The sequence below is a fragment of the Microtus oregoni genome, unplaced genomic scaffold (genome assembly GCF_018167655.1).
Source record: "Microtus oregoni isolate MIOR12 unplaced genomic scaffold, Mior012 000096F_ref0000112, whole genome shotgun sequence".
NCBI lineage: Eukaryota > Metazoa > Chordata > Mammalia > Rodentia > Cricetidae > Microtus > Microtus oregoni.
This window is the reverse complement of record NW_024544709.1, coordinates 1,312,349-1,326,920: the sequence shown is the minus strand read 5'-3', so window position 1 is coordinate 1,326,920 and position 14,572 is coordinate 1,312,349. Positions and strand designations below refer to the sequence as shown.

Sequence of the window (14,572 nt, the reverse complement as noted above, 5' to 3'; positions counted from 1 at the left end):
AGAAACTGCAGTGATGGGTGTTCTGTGAGGTAGTTTGGAGGCCTAACTGTATACTATCTAGTATATGGAATCCAGTTTGGGAAGCAGTGGTTCAAGAGACAAACAGGCTTATTTATCTGTTAAGGTAGCTGTTGTGATTTAGCTGCCCAGGGTCTTCCATACTTCTGTTTAAGGAACTGTGCATTGCCTTCCGAAACAAGAAGAGCATTTAGTGCCATACATCCCTGTATGTAGTGTCCCCATCCTACTTGTGATAGCATCCCACAGATCCTACTGATAACGTGTTAGTGCACAGAACCATAGTGCAAACTGGTTACCCCAATCCTGTTCCTTTCTGAAACCGGGTACTAAAGAAGCTTCTTAACAAAACATGAACTTGTCTTAGTGGATAAGTGCACTTGGCCCAAAGCCAGCCGACTTGACCCCACTTGATGGCAGGTAATAATAGACTTCCATATGCACACCATGGCACATTCATGCGCTGCCTTCATGCACACAGATTAGTAAACAAATAAATACAATTTTAAAAAGCTTTTTAAATGTTTAAAGTGTTTTAAATACTTGATTCTTATATTTCATATGGACAGTTTTTAATTAGTTTTAATGTCTGCTTCATATAATTTTTGTAAAAACTTTTATTATTGCCATTGCCTTGAATTACATAAATATTGCTTTGGCATTTTATTTTGTTTTGTTTTGTTTTTAACTAGATCCTCTTAAAACAAAGTTTGAAGGATTATGATTTATGAGCAAAGCAAAAAGCAAGTTTCTGAGCATGGATTCAAGTGTGAAGTCAGAGCATGCAGAAAATAAAGGGAAAGGTGAAATATTATGAAATTATATTTTTTCCTGGAACTGAGTTTGTCAATGTAAAGCAGAGGAAGATTGAACCTTCTAGTTGCGAACAGTAGCCCTGGGTTTGACCCCTAGTACTACCAAGAGAAAACTTCCTGCAGATGCTAAATGTAATCAGTTGACCGTGCACCTCGACTGACCGAAGTCTGAACTTTTTCATTCCCTTCACAATTGTTTAGATTGTTTATTTATTAGAAATGCCCTTTACTTCAAAATAATTTATGAATGATAGACTATAGATGGCTTAAAAACCGAAACACATTTCCTTCTGGTTTGAGCTGTGAACCTGTTTTCAGACGAGGAATATTGCTTCTGATTTGTCTTAGGGCCTTTAGACATGTTCATAAGTACCTGTTATTTACCTTGTATTTAATCACACTGAAGTAATTTCAGAAAACAAGTGAAAATTTACTAAATATGATGGTTTACATTGTACTTTAAACTTTTAAAAGTACTTATGTAATATACATTGTTGGATTTGTGCAAATTTTTGTTTGTTTTTGCTGTTCTTTGTGTGTTTTGTTTTGTTTTTGTACGAAGGTCAACAGGATTTCAGGTATTTTATTTAAAAAGCAATTTAGCTTTTTTTTTTTTGTAAAGAAAACCTAGTGGTCATATGCTGATGTTAGGAGTCAACACAGTGGTGGTGGTAATTACCACAGGGGAAACGTGCTCCTTATTGCAAGTACAATATATGGAAATAATATTAGTAATATATTTAATATTGTAATGTATGTCTATAGCATCAAAGCTAATATAAATGGTTTAGAAGATTGATGTATATTTACTAGGTAGAAGATAATCTTTAGTTTCTTGCAAAAGGACCAGATGCAAAATTGATCCAAACAGCCATTAGTGATGAATTCTATAATTCATTACGTCAGAACAATGTGTCTTAAAAGGAAAAATAGAACTTTCTATTGAAAACCCCCACTTAAGAGACTGACAAGGAGGGTTGCAGCTTAAGGCCTGCCTGGGCTGTAATACAAGCTTGAGGTCCTTAGGTTCTTAGAAGAACCTGCCAAAATAAAGATGCTGGGGAATAAGTAGCTCAGGAGCAGAGTGCTCGCCTGCCGTGTGTGGGGCCTCAGGCTTGAGTCCCAACACTGCAAGTAAAAAAAGAAGAAGAAAAAGAATGAAAAAGAGGGAAAGAGCAAAACGAAATCCTAGATTTTCACATTGAAAAAGAATTGTAGAATTAATATAACTTTGGCTACCTGATAAAATTGGTTTATACAAGGGTATTATAAAATAAAGCAACAAGTTTAAGTTAATATATTTATATATTGCATGTATTATGTGTTATTAATCTAATATCTAAAATATTAATAGATTCATTCATCTTCTTCCATAAGACATATTTAGTATAAATTGCATACACTCCAACCATTTCTTTGCTTTTACATATGAAAATAGGAAACACTGGCTTTATTTTTCTAAGTTATTGAATGTGAAATTGATCTACATCAGTTTATTTATTAAAAAGTAATGTTATTTTGGTGTTATTAGTATTGATTTTGTGTTTTTTAGACTTTTCCACATTCTTAGTCTGGTATTATTTATTGCACCAATATAGAAATATAAATGGGCATATATAGTATAGTATACTTATTTAATTACACCTGCTTTGAAATTGTAGTCATTCAATGTCTAGACAGAGATGCCTACCTACTCATATGCCTCACACCTGGAATGTTCTTGGTAATATACGAATGTAAAATAATTGAAAACATACAAATTAATCTTTGATTATAAGTTATATTATCATACATAAATAGAAACCTTGTTACTATGGCTTAAAAATTAAATAACCTATTTTAAAATCCTTTATAAGTCTTGTCATTGTTCCAAGGAAATAACGCCCACAATGTAAGCACAGTCACTATTCTTTATTGCTTTATTGTGGATTGGTCTATTTATAAGGTATCAATAGAAATATCTCCTTGGGATGTTGGTTTCATCAATTGAAATATATTGAATGTTTTTACTAAATGCACATACATTAGCTTCAAAATTTCCCTCTTCAAATTATAAAAATTTCACAAACATTAAACTCTACATAAAATTTTACTGTTATGCTAAGAAAGTATACATGATAAATGATACTAGGTACTGCTCAGAATAGTTTATAATAAATTGTTTTAGCTTAAAGTCTGAGTTTTACTATAAATCTTAACTGTAAAGCTACATGTCTTACATTGTTATATTATCTTAAAATAAATGTACCTCCTTTGAACCAAAAAACATTGTAGTTTGCTGTTGTGTATACCAGTGAGTTAATTTCTTCCTGGAAACATCACTTCCTAACTTGGGGGAATTTTATGGGTTACCACTGATCTTAAACCCACTCCTATAGCATTACATGCTGTCAAACTGAACTCGTAACACCTCTGTTCATAAGTAAACTGCAGAGTCTTGAGCCTTCTCAGAGTATTTCGGAGAGAACTATGATTGTTAGCATTAGAAAAATGTTCATGAAGTTTACATGGGACTTAACAGAGTGTCTATCTTGTTTCAAAGAATTAATCATTTAAATGGCTTAAAATAAAGCCAAAATTACATTAGTCCATGTTGTTAGTGTTACTATTTTACAGGAGTTATCTTACTAAGAGAACACCTAGAAATTACATTTTAAAAGTTTATTAGTTATCTTTCTTTCCTGTTTTACTTTGGTTTGGTTTTAGTTTAATTGAACAGTCTCACTTTGTACCCAAGGATGGTGTCTTTGTTAGGGTTTCTGTTGCTGTAAAGAGACACCATGACCACACCAACTCTTATAAAGGAAAATTATTTAATTGGAGTGGCTTACATTTTCAGAGGTTTAGTCCACTATCATCAGTACGTAGTGCCATGTGGGCAGATATGGTGCTGGCAAAGTAGCAGAGTGTTCTACACCTTGACTTGAAGACAACAGGAAGTGATCTGTCTCACTGGGCATGGCTTGAGCATATATGAGTCCTCATCACCCACCTCCATAATGACACACTTCCTCCAGCAAGACCACATATACTCCAACAAGACCACACTTCCTAATAGTGCCACTCCCTTTGACATAGTGCTGGCTGCATCTTGATCAAAAGGCACTAAGAAGTGATCTGTCTCCCTGGGCCTGGCCTGAGCATACATGAGACCTAAAAGCCCACCTCCACAGTGACACAAGTCCTCCAATAAGACCACACCTACTCCAACAAGGCCACACCTCCTAGTAGTGTCTCTCCCTTTGGGGACCATTTTCTTTCAGATCACCACAGATGGATTCAAATTCCCTGACTCAACCTGTTCTCTGACCTCAGCCTCCTGAGTTCTTGACATTAGGTGTGTGTCGCCACACCGGATCCCACTTCTGCTAGCAGTAAGTAAACAGTTTTTTGAAGTGCAGCGCTTGTGTTCCCAAAGAATGTAAAGCTATGAATTGTGTACTATTCAGTAGATAAAATAAAAATCATAAGTAATAAGAGTATATTTTCTTTTTCTTTTATGGACAGCAGTTTTGCTTTCTTAGTAGCTTATAAAATAATGGCTTATTCTCCCATGTTATATTCTGTGAAATATCATCTTTGTAATCAGTTGTCTTTATATTATAATAAATATTTTGACATCTTAAAATAAGAACATACCTATAATTGTAACGTTATGTATATAAGTATGCAATGCGAATAGGACATGAAAAAAAAGCTTACTATGAAATTCATCTTGCAAAGATAATTTCCACTTTGTGAAAGACAAGAGGGACACATACTAATGAGAAATGGGGTACCTGGAAAAGGGACCTGAATAGGAAAAGATTTTTTTAAAAAATTGGGACTAAAAGGAAAAATAATTTTAAGCACATGCACATAAAGGTAAAATATGATATGTGTTTTCATGTGAGTTTCAGATGGCAAAGATGGTTTTGTAGAATGTGGTGCTCATGAGTATGTAGGGCAGTTTGGTGCCCTTTTCCAGCGCTGCTGAAGGTTTCTAAAGGAAACAAAATTGTTACCCCAAACTTTACCTCTGGACCACAGTGTACATTCTCATGACACAGCCCTGTGTTGCGGTTGTATTCATTATGTCAGCCTGTGGGTCACGACCCTTGGGGGTTGAATGACCCTTTCACAGGGGTCACCTACGACCATCTGAAAACACAGATATTTACATTACGATTCCTGATCGCAGCAAAGTTGCAGTTATGAAGTAGTAACGAAAATAATTTTATGGTCAGGGGTCACCACGACATGAAGAACTGTATTAAGAGGTCACAGCGTTAGGAAGGTTGAGAACCACTGGATTATATGTATATATTTTAAAAGCCAAAGAGCTATAAAATCTCATTCTTAGTCAAAATTAGTAACTATCTCCATTTCAGTTTACTAAAAAAATTATGTCCCTCATTTACCTATCACTAAGTCATTTAAGATTGAGCTCTAAAGCTGTGTGTACTGCTAATGAATTTGAGCACTTCTGGCAACGTGTAAGCCTTTATTATTCTGGAAATCCCCGCGGACAGGTTCCGTCTCACTGGCCCACCTGGAGGGTGACCCACTCACCTGGTGCCAGAGCTGTTGCTCTGGGACCTCATCTCCAGGCCATGCTCTGCTTTCTTTCTCTGTAGTGAGAAGTGTCCCACACTCCCTGAGGAAAGTCGCCTCAGTGAGGGAATTTTTGTAGTTGCATGCCTTGAAAACACCTTTATTCCAGCTTCAAATTTGGGCATCGTCTATCCAGAGATACCAGTCTAGAATGGCATACCTCATCTCTCCCTCCAAATTGTAAAAGTATGGCCCCACTGGGTTCCAGCTTTCAGTGTCCTGTTTACCTTCCCCCTTGGAAACCACAGTCTTTGCTAATCCCCCTTGCTGCACTTGGGCACAGGTCTTTATCTGCTGTTGGTGCTGGGCACAGCAGTGTTTCATCTGTGAACTCACAGCACCAGCTTTGAACGGGATTTTCTGAAGTATTTTGAGAATGTCCTCTCCTCTCATCTTCTCTGCCTGTTTTTCCCTGAAATACCTGTTATGTAGACACCGCACCTTCTGTCCTCCCCCTGTCATCTTCTCTTCTCTACTAACCGTCTGTCTCCTTGTGGTACCTTGTTGTCTTTATCCATTCTTTAATTCTACCATTTAAGATCTAAATGTTTTGTCTTCTGTCTTTGTTTCTTATACTACATTACTTATTTCTAGTTGTCTAGTTTTAATTTCTTTGACTTTTTCTCCTACTTTTGTTGCCTCTCTTTTGTTCATTTATGTGTTAGGCCTCTCATATTACAGGTTTTTGTTCTGCATCTAATAGATCTTTGCTGTATGCTTGTATTTTACAACACATTGGAATCTGTGTGGATAGGATGAGGTTTTAACGGATGGGTTTGCCTTTCTGTTCTTCTGGCCAGCCTGCGTGCCTATGATGCCCTTTATCATCAACACTGACAGGTCTTTTCTCTGGCTAGGATTCTGCCAGCTAGTTCAAAGCTTCTCTTTGATTTTGTTAGAACTAAATACAGAGAGAGAGAGAGAGAGAGAGAGAGAGAGAGAGAGCTCGATCCCCCCCTTATTCCTTGGAGCTTTTCCATCTGTGTCAAGAATCCTTCAGAGGCTCTGAGGGGCTTTCTTCTGCTGTATGTTAGGAAGGAGAAGGAAGAAAAAGGCAGGGAGGACCTTGAAATCTAAATGGTTCCTAAACAGCATTTCAGCCAACCATGTATTTATAATGCAAGCTTTGGTGATTCCAGACTTCGGGGAAGGGAACTGTGGGAACCTACTCTCTCGGAGTTCGCCGCTGTTATAATAGTGAACCTACTCTCTCGGAGTTCGCCGCTGTTATAATAGTGGGAATCTACTCTCTCGGAGTTCGCCGCTGTTATAATAGTGGGAATCTACTCTCTCGGAGTTCGCCGCTGTTATAATAGTGGAGTTCGCCGCTGTTATAATAGTGGAGTTCGCCGCTGTTATAATAGTGAAGTTCGCCGCTGTTATAATAGTGGAGTTCGCCGCTGTTATAATAGTGGAGTTCGCCGCTGTTATAATAGTGGCATGCTTTTTATCTAATAGTCACTGTCCATTCCTGAAATTAAAAGTTAAAAAAATCCTTTCCCTGCATTACCATTTCCAGTTTTCTTGTCCATGACAAGAAAACATTACTTTTAAAAAATCAGTTTTTATTCTGTTATTTTAGTATCATTCCAAGGAATGGCAGAAATGTGTGTCCAAAATGACATAGACAATTTAAACTCCATGTTCTGAATATATCTGGAAATATACATAAGAAACTTAAAATTGGTTGTCTTTGAATATTTGAATTTTTGTTTTGTTTTTATAATTATTGAGCTGCTGCTGAACTATTTTTGAATTTTCATTTGTTCTTTTGTTTTTCAAAACAGGGTTTCTCTGTAGCTTTGGAGCCTGTGCTAGAACTAGCTCTGTAGACCAGGCTGGTCTCAAACTCACAGAGATCTGTCTGCCTCTGCCACCTGAGTGCTGGGATTAAAGGTGTGCGCCGCCACCACCCAGCTTCTATTTTTTAATATATTTAACATGACTACATTTACTTTTTAAAGATTTATTATTTTTTATTTTGTATGTATGATTGTTTACCTATATGTATGTATGTTACCACGTGTGTCTGGTGCCCTGGAAGTCCAAGAACTGGAGTCAGGTTTCATCGAACCAGAGGTCCACTTAATTGTGCGTCTCCATGTGGATGCTGAGAGCCAAACCCGGGCCCTCTGCAAGAGCACCAACCACTCGGAAACACTGAGCTTTATCACTCCAGCCTCATGTTTACTTCATGGGAAGTGAAGGTTTATTTTATGTGTGATTACGCCTTAATCTGTGGGAGTACCCACAGGTTCCAGGAAAGGGTAGCCGATCCCCTAAAGCTGGAGCTACGGGTAGTTGTGAGCCATCCAACATGACCCTCGGCCCTCTGGGAGAGCAGTCCATGAGCTCACTCACATGTATACATCGAGACAAACATAGTCTTCAAAACTTAGCATCTCAACTTGATGAATAGTTTTAATCACATTTGTTTGCAAGACACTAAACTTACTAGTGACTGTACTTCAGAATGGCACTTCTCTAAGACTATCGCCAGACGGGCAACTTGAAGCAGGCACGTAGAGGAAGCCGGTAGCTTAAAGGTAAACAGATTAATAGGAGAGCAGGTTTTAGACCAGGTAAAATGAGAGTTGGGGCAGAGTGGAAGACAATGAAACTAGCCACTCGGTGCTATATGTCACTCTAGGTGTACTATGCCAGTTAAAAGTTCAAGCTGAAAACCGAAAAATAAATGCCATGAAATCTATACTTTTTTATGTCATTGCTCTTTGGTGCTGAGAAGTTCTCAAGAAAGCAGGTATCTTATGTACCGTTTGTGCCGTAATATTTAATTACAGCTAGTATACAGAAGATTAGCTGTCTCAAAGATCCTTTTGAAATCAGATTGCACATCAAAACTGCATTGTGCCTGCTAAGCAAGTAAATTTAAGAAAGAGGAGAAGGTGATGTCAAGACCTATTGCAAAAGGAACAAATACGAGAATAGGATTTGCTGGTTGTTCAGCCTATTAAAGCATAGCCAAATGTCAGCCCCCATTTGTCACGTGTGTGTTTCTAAAATTTACAGCAGCTCGGTCCACGCAACGTGTTCAGCTTGTATTTGGACTGAAAAATAAGCTAGGAAACAAACGCTAAATAGGTTATGCTAACAACTCAGTTTCTGCCTTCTGCTAAGCAGAAAATGAACACACGTGCTTTTGCTCCCAGACACATGCAGTTTCAGAAGCGAAGCTGAATTCCTAACCATAGTGTCTGTACTCCAAATGCATCATAGGTTCTAATAGTTATAGTACACGGGGATTATTTTCTCCATAAAAAAAGAAAAACAAAAACAAAAATTTTAAAACTCTTGAGAGGTGAGCTTCAGGTAGTCACTGGTGGGAACCGGATAGCTCAAAACTCAACTTGCTCTGAGCAAGCAGGAACCAGAATGTACAGAAGAGGGGCCTCAGCCCGAGCAACGGCATTCAGTGGCAGTTGGAACTTGAACAGTAGTGAGCCTGCAATCTGGGGAGGGGGGGCAATTTGCTTGAACCCACAGTTTTCTACTAATTGTACGGATATAATGTGCTTGAAATAGCAATGAGATTTCTTTGGTGAGTTAGAAACCTTAAGGGATCCTGAGATAAGTATGAACAAGCATGTGTGTGCCTCATGCACAAACATAGTGACTGAAGCAGAAAAAAAGAATCTTAGGAGTTTCTTATAGATTACAGATGCAACATGTGCATGTATGTGTGTTTGTGCATGTTCGTATGTGTGTGTGTGTGTCTCTCTCTGTGTGTGTATGAGTGTGTGGTGCTGGTGTTAAACCTAAGACCTCATGCTTGCTAGGCAAGTAGTCTACACCTGGGCTACACTCCTAGTCACAGCACAACTTCTTTCAAAAAGATTTTATGTTTATTTTATGTGTATAAGTGTTTTGCCTGTGCAGCAAGTATATGCAGTTCCTCTAAAAGCTATAAAGGGGCATAAAAAACCTTGGCCCTCCGGAAAAGCAACAAGAACTCTTATTGCTGAGTCACCTCTCCAGCTGCAAGAATAATCTTTTTTAAGAAGATTGACCAATACAAAACAGGAGAGCAACTATGGATCAGAATTAACAGCAACCCAGGCTGTGGTGGCACACGCCTTTAATCCCAGCACTTGGGAGGCAGAAGCAGGCGGATCTCTATGAGTTCGAGCCCAGCCTGGTCATAGAGTGAGTTCCAGGACAGGCTCCAAAGCTACACAGAGAAACCTTGTCTTGAAAAACAAAAACAAAACAATTAACAGCAGCACAACAGCTTTGAATTTAGACACTGAGAATATAGAACAGAGTACAAAATACAAAAGAGATATATGTAAACGGGGATTGCTTGTTCATTTCTTGGCCACTCAGACCTGAATAATTACACAGAAACTATATTAATTACAACACTGCTTGGCCAATGACTCGGGCACATTCCTCTTAAATTAACCCATTTCTATTCATATGTGTGTAGCCATGAGGCTGTGGCTCACTGCAAAAGGTTCCAGCTGTGTCTTTCTCCTTCAGCAGCTACATGGCGTCTCTTGGACTCAGCCCACTCTCTACCTATATCTCTGTTTGGATTTCCTGTCTTGCTTTATTCTGCCCTACCATAGGCTGAAGCAGCTTCTTTATTAACCAATAAAAGCAACACATATACAGAAGGACATCCCACATCAGATATATGTGAAATAAACCATGTAAATACAGAGAGTATTTTTTAAAAATACTAGGAATTACGTAAGTAGGTAGAATTTCTAGAAAATAAAAATAGAGCAGAAATTGAAATCACACTGGTTAGTACGGCCAAGTAACGGGTATCAAATGGATCCTCCACCACAAAAAAGCTGCAACACTGCACAATAACCAGTTTGGGATTTTGTTTTTCACTTGAGAGAAAGAATAACTATATCTACCTCTACAATCATTATGCTTTGCTGTATATGCATTGTAGGTAGTAAGAACACGAAGGAGGAGGAACTGCTAGGGTGGCAGAAAAATGAGACCAGAATTCGAAGTTACTTGGTGGTTGTGTATGAGGAAGAGCTACTTTTCTCATCCAGGTGACAGATGCCTGACAAAAGCAATTATTCCAGCTCACAATTTGAAGATACAGTCCCGTAAGGCATGGTGTTGAGGCTGGCTCTGACATCTGTGGTGGGAACATGGCTCAGCTGGAACATCGGTAGTAAGGAGCAACAAGAGATGAACGCTTCCCCTCCCCCCCCCCCCACACACACGCACACACACACACATTTTTTTTTAATTTTATTTTCCCATTTAGTTTTTCCTTTTTTCCCCCCATTTATTCAGTCTGGCGCCCCAGTCCATAGACTGCTGCCACCCACAGTCATGGTGTGTCCTCCCACCTCACTTCATCCTCCCTGGAAACCCCATCAGTGCCAATGAGAGGAGTCCAGATCCAGTCCACATGGTAATGAAAACAACCACCGCTGCTAGGATTGAGACCGGCCTGCCGAGGCAGTACTCCCACTCTCGCAGATGAGACCCAGACTGCCGAGAAAGTCAGAGCTTGTTGGGCGTCAGAGAAGTCACGTAGGTGTCTCCTAAATTGGAGCATAATTGGGATTTTCTGAGAGTCTCCAGGATGCCAGAGAGGCTATCTATACAAAACAGATTTTCAACCGTCAGAGGCCCAGGCTGTTGGCTCAACTCTTTAAGGCAGCTGCTGGTAGCTAGGCATTGCTGGAACTGTGGAGCTTCGACCTGGAGAAGGCAGCGCTCTGCAGGAGCCTAGAACGTTTGCAGAGTAGCTTTGGCACAATAAGGCTAAACAGTGAGTGTGGGGAACAGTGGCTTTGGTTGGGGCAATTGACGGCACGATCACACCACCCCAGTCTGAAGGAAGCATAGGAGAATGCTGCAACTTGCAGGAACCTGGGCCACACAAGACACATACAGTAAGTAGTACCGGCAGTACAGAACGTGCGCTCGGCGAGACTCCAGAAGCACCAGAATCAAGAAGGGAAAATCCCCCCAGAATCCTGTACCTGCAAGGTTCACACGAGGTTGCACAGCAACAGATATGTTGGCAAAGCCCAGCTTTGTGACTGCAGAGTAAGAGGAAATCGAGGCTCATCATACTTTACCCCTCTGACCACGCCTCCTCCGTATGTACCCTGCAAGTGTGTCGCTTTCCACAGGACAGTAAACGGCCCTTTATTTCCCACAACAGAATGCTCACTGCCTTCTCAAAATGAAATACACGACCCAATAAAATGCATCATAATCTCTATATTAACTGTCCCTCAAAATCCACCATATTTTCAATAATTTTGGCCTGGGGAAGCTGATATCTTCTCTGTAGGCTTGCAGAGCTCACGAAACCTGATGGTTCAACCAAAGGCAGTCTTTTGGGGAGAATTCCCTCGCACTCAAGAGACCAGCCTTTATGTTCTTTTCCAGAGTTCAAATGACTGGCTAACTATTCAGCAGCTAATGCTTTACCCAAACCACTGATTTTAGTGCGAATCTCATTGAAAAATACCCTCACAGAAGCTTCCAGAATAATGCTTGAGCAAATATCTGACCACCAAATGTCATAATCAAAGAGACACAACATTAAGTATCAGAATACCTTTATAATTGTATCCCATCATCTCAATTATTTATTCTGCTCTCATAGCATAGTTTATGACTGTCACCATTCAAGACAGACTGCCTTCTCATAGAATCTGTAGTGGATCATCGATACTTACTAGGAAAGGGAATTTTGTTATTGATTTTTCAGTCTGACTGTTATTGGTATGTGGCAGAGAAATTTATATGTTCAGACATTCAACCAAACTCATGGTCATTCTGAAATATTTTGGCTGATCCCCCTCAATTTTGTGGCACTATAGGCAAATCATCTCAGAAATGTCTTTTGCTGTATCCTTGTTCATTGCTCTTAGACCAATTTGCTGTATTCCTGAATTAATTAACTATGTCTTCCAGAACAATATAAAATGCTAATATACATAGCACAGATTGTTCTATAACCTGATTTTATGTCTTCAAACTCTATCAGCTCAATTCATCACATAACACAGTGCCTCTTCTGCTCCTCTAAGGAGTGGTTGGCAAGCATGGCAATGTGCTATTTTGATTTTTAAAATTTCTTATTTAAAAAAATCTTATTTTAAAAATATTTATTTGTTTTGATGCCTTGCCTAGTGTGTGGCTGTGTACCATATCTATGCCTAGTGTTGTCAGAGGCCAGAAGGCATTGGATCCCTTAGAACTGGAATCAAAGATAGTTGTGAGCTGCCAGAGAGGTGCTGAAAACTGAACTCAGGTCCTCTGCAAGAGCAACCAGTACTCTAAACCACTGAACCCTAAAACTGTATTTTTAAGGATTTTTAAAAAATACTTATTAAAGGTGATTTAGAAATAAAATAGGCATTTAATTTTTGTGTGGATGACTTATAAGAAACAACCATTTCAAACAGTTATCTTCTCATGCTATGTTAAAACGGGTGTTTATCTTTTTGTGAATGACATACCAGTTCCCTCATGCTGCGCCTGCACAGGTTGGCTTCGTGCAGCGTGACTCATGCTGTTGTACAAAGCCGCATGACATGTCACTTTTATTTTCTGTGGCCACCCTTCTGGAATTCTTAATTATGGGTGTGTATGTATAACTGCATGTGGGTACATGCATGTGGTTGCAGGTATCTGTGGAAGCCAGGGGGCACCTGATCCTTTAGAGGTCCTTTGGAAGAGCAACAAGTGCTGGGTCATTGCTCTTCCCCCCAAAATGCTTATTAAGTTGATTCTGTGTTTTGTCTGATTCTGTGTTGTCTTTGTGAAGTCCGTGGGAGAAGGAGCTCATGGAGTGGCTCACAGCCCCTTCTCCCCGCCCTTCTCACTTCCTCTGCATCTGTATAGAATTGGTCCTTTGCCACCCTCTGCCTTGCCTGACCTGACCCTACCCTTTCCAGGCAATTTATGCCACCATAAATCCCCTAGCAGTGCCCTAGAACAGGAGAAGGTTGGGAAGAAATTGGGCATCTAGACTAAACAAAGTCTTGAAATAGAGCCTGTTGAGGTCACCACACCCTTAGTTGCCCGTGCCATATTGTATTAGCTGGTACCCAGAAAAAAGACCAAACCGGTAAAGGTGAACCTTCCTCATCCCTGATCAGCGTAGTTGGAACCTTGTAGCATGAAGCTTGCGGTACCCTCGAAGGTAGGGGCAGCAGGCCATGGAAAAGGGAGATGGCATAATGCATCAGTCCAGTGGCTGGCACCTGACCCGGACCTGCAGCTCATCTTTCAGTGAAAGTTTCCGAGAGAACGGACCAGGGAATCGGAAAATAAAGAAGATAAGATTTGGGATCACAAGAACTTGCACAAGCTTTGTCTTATGCCAAGCAAGCATGTTAAGAAATAGAGTATTTTATATAGAATTTGTAAGGAGAGAATGGGACAGAGTCAGCAGAAAGCTGATGAAGCAATGTTGTCAAAGAGAGCATAGGGTACCTCAGACACAGTTGCCCTAATAACCATAGCCCAAGGGTAAGAGTCTTGTTCCCAGAAACCACAAACTTAAGTCCTTTGAGGGCTTGGCCGCAGCCCCAGACTGGACCTTGCCAAGTCTGCCCCAGGGCAAAAACACAGAATTAACATTCCCTTTGTCCTTTCACTGGGGACTCTGAGAAAGCTTGGATTGGCCTGGCTCCCAGCAGGCACCAGAGGAAAACTGAAGGCAGCCGGTCCTAAGCAGAGGCACGAACATGCTATGTCATGGGATAGGGTCCCAGCACCTGTGATGACGTTCACCTTGCCAGTATCCTGTGTCAAGGGACTATTTCCTCAGATAGTCACACACTGGTTAAACCCTCTCCTCTTGGTCTTCACAGGCCTGGCACATGTATGTAATCTGAGCAATTGGATGCAACATCTGACACTGTGTCATGAGATATGAGTTATGTGATTTCAGTGAGTCTACACAGCAGTTAAATATTCTGATATGTTTTTAAAGTGACATTTTACAATATAAACAGTAAAAGTCATACTAATTATTTAACCTTTAAAAAAAATAAGGGTCTTGCTAAATAGCGATGAGTGACCGAGAACTTAGCATATAGATCAGGCTAGACTTCAACTTGTAACAATCCTCCTGCCTCAGCCTCCCAATACTACCATGCCTGGCTACAAATACTTAACAT

General features: G+C 39.9%; 1 protein-coding gene across 2 annotated transcripts in view; it reads left to right on the top strand.

Annotated features, from left to right (window-relative positions):
• Micu3 (mitochondrial calcium uptake family member 3) overlaps positions 1 to 3,088 on the top strand; it is an 83,486-nt gene extending 80,398 nt beyond the window's left edge. For both annotated transcript variants that reach the window (XM_041644477.1, XM_041644475.1), the window contains one exon: positions 711 to 3,088. The gene's annotated coding sequence lies outside the window, so the exon portion shown is untranslated. The remainder of the gene's footprint in view (positions 1 to 710) is intronic.
• The last annotated feature ends 11,484 nt before the right edge of the window (positions 3,089 to 14,572 follow it).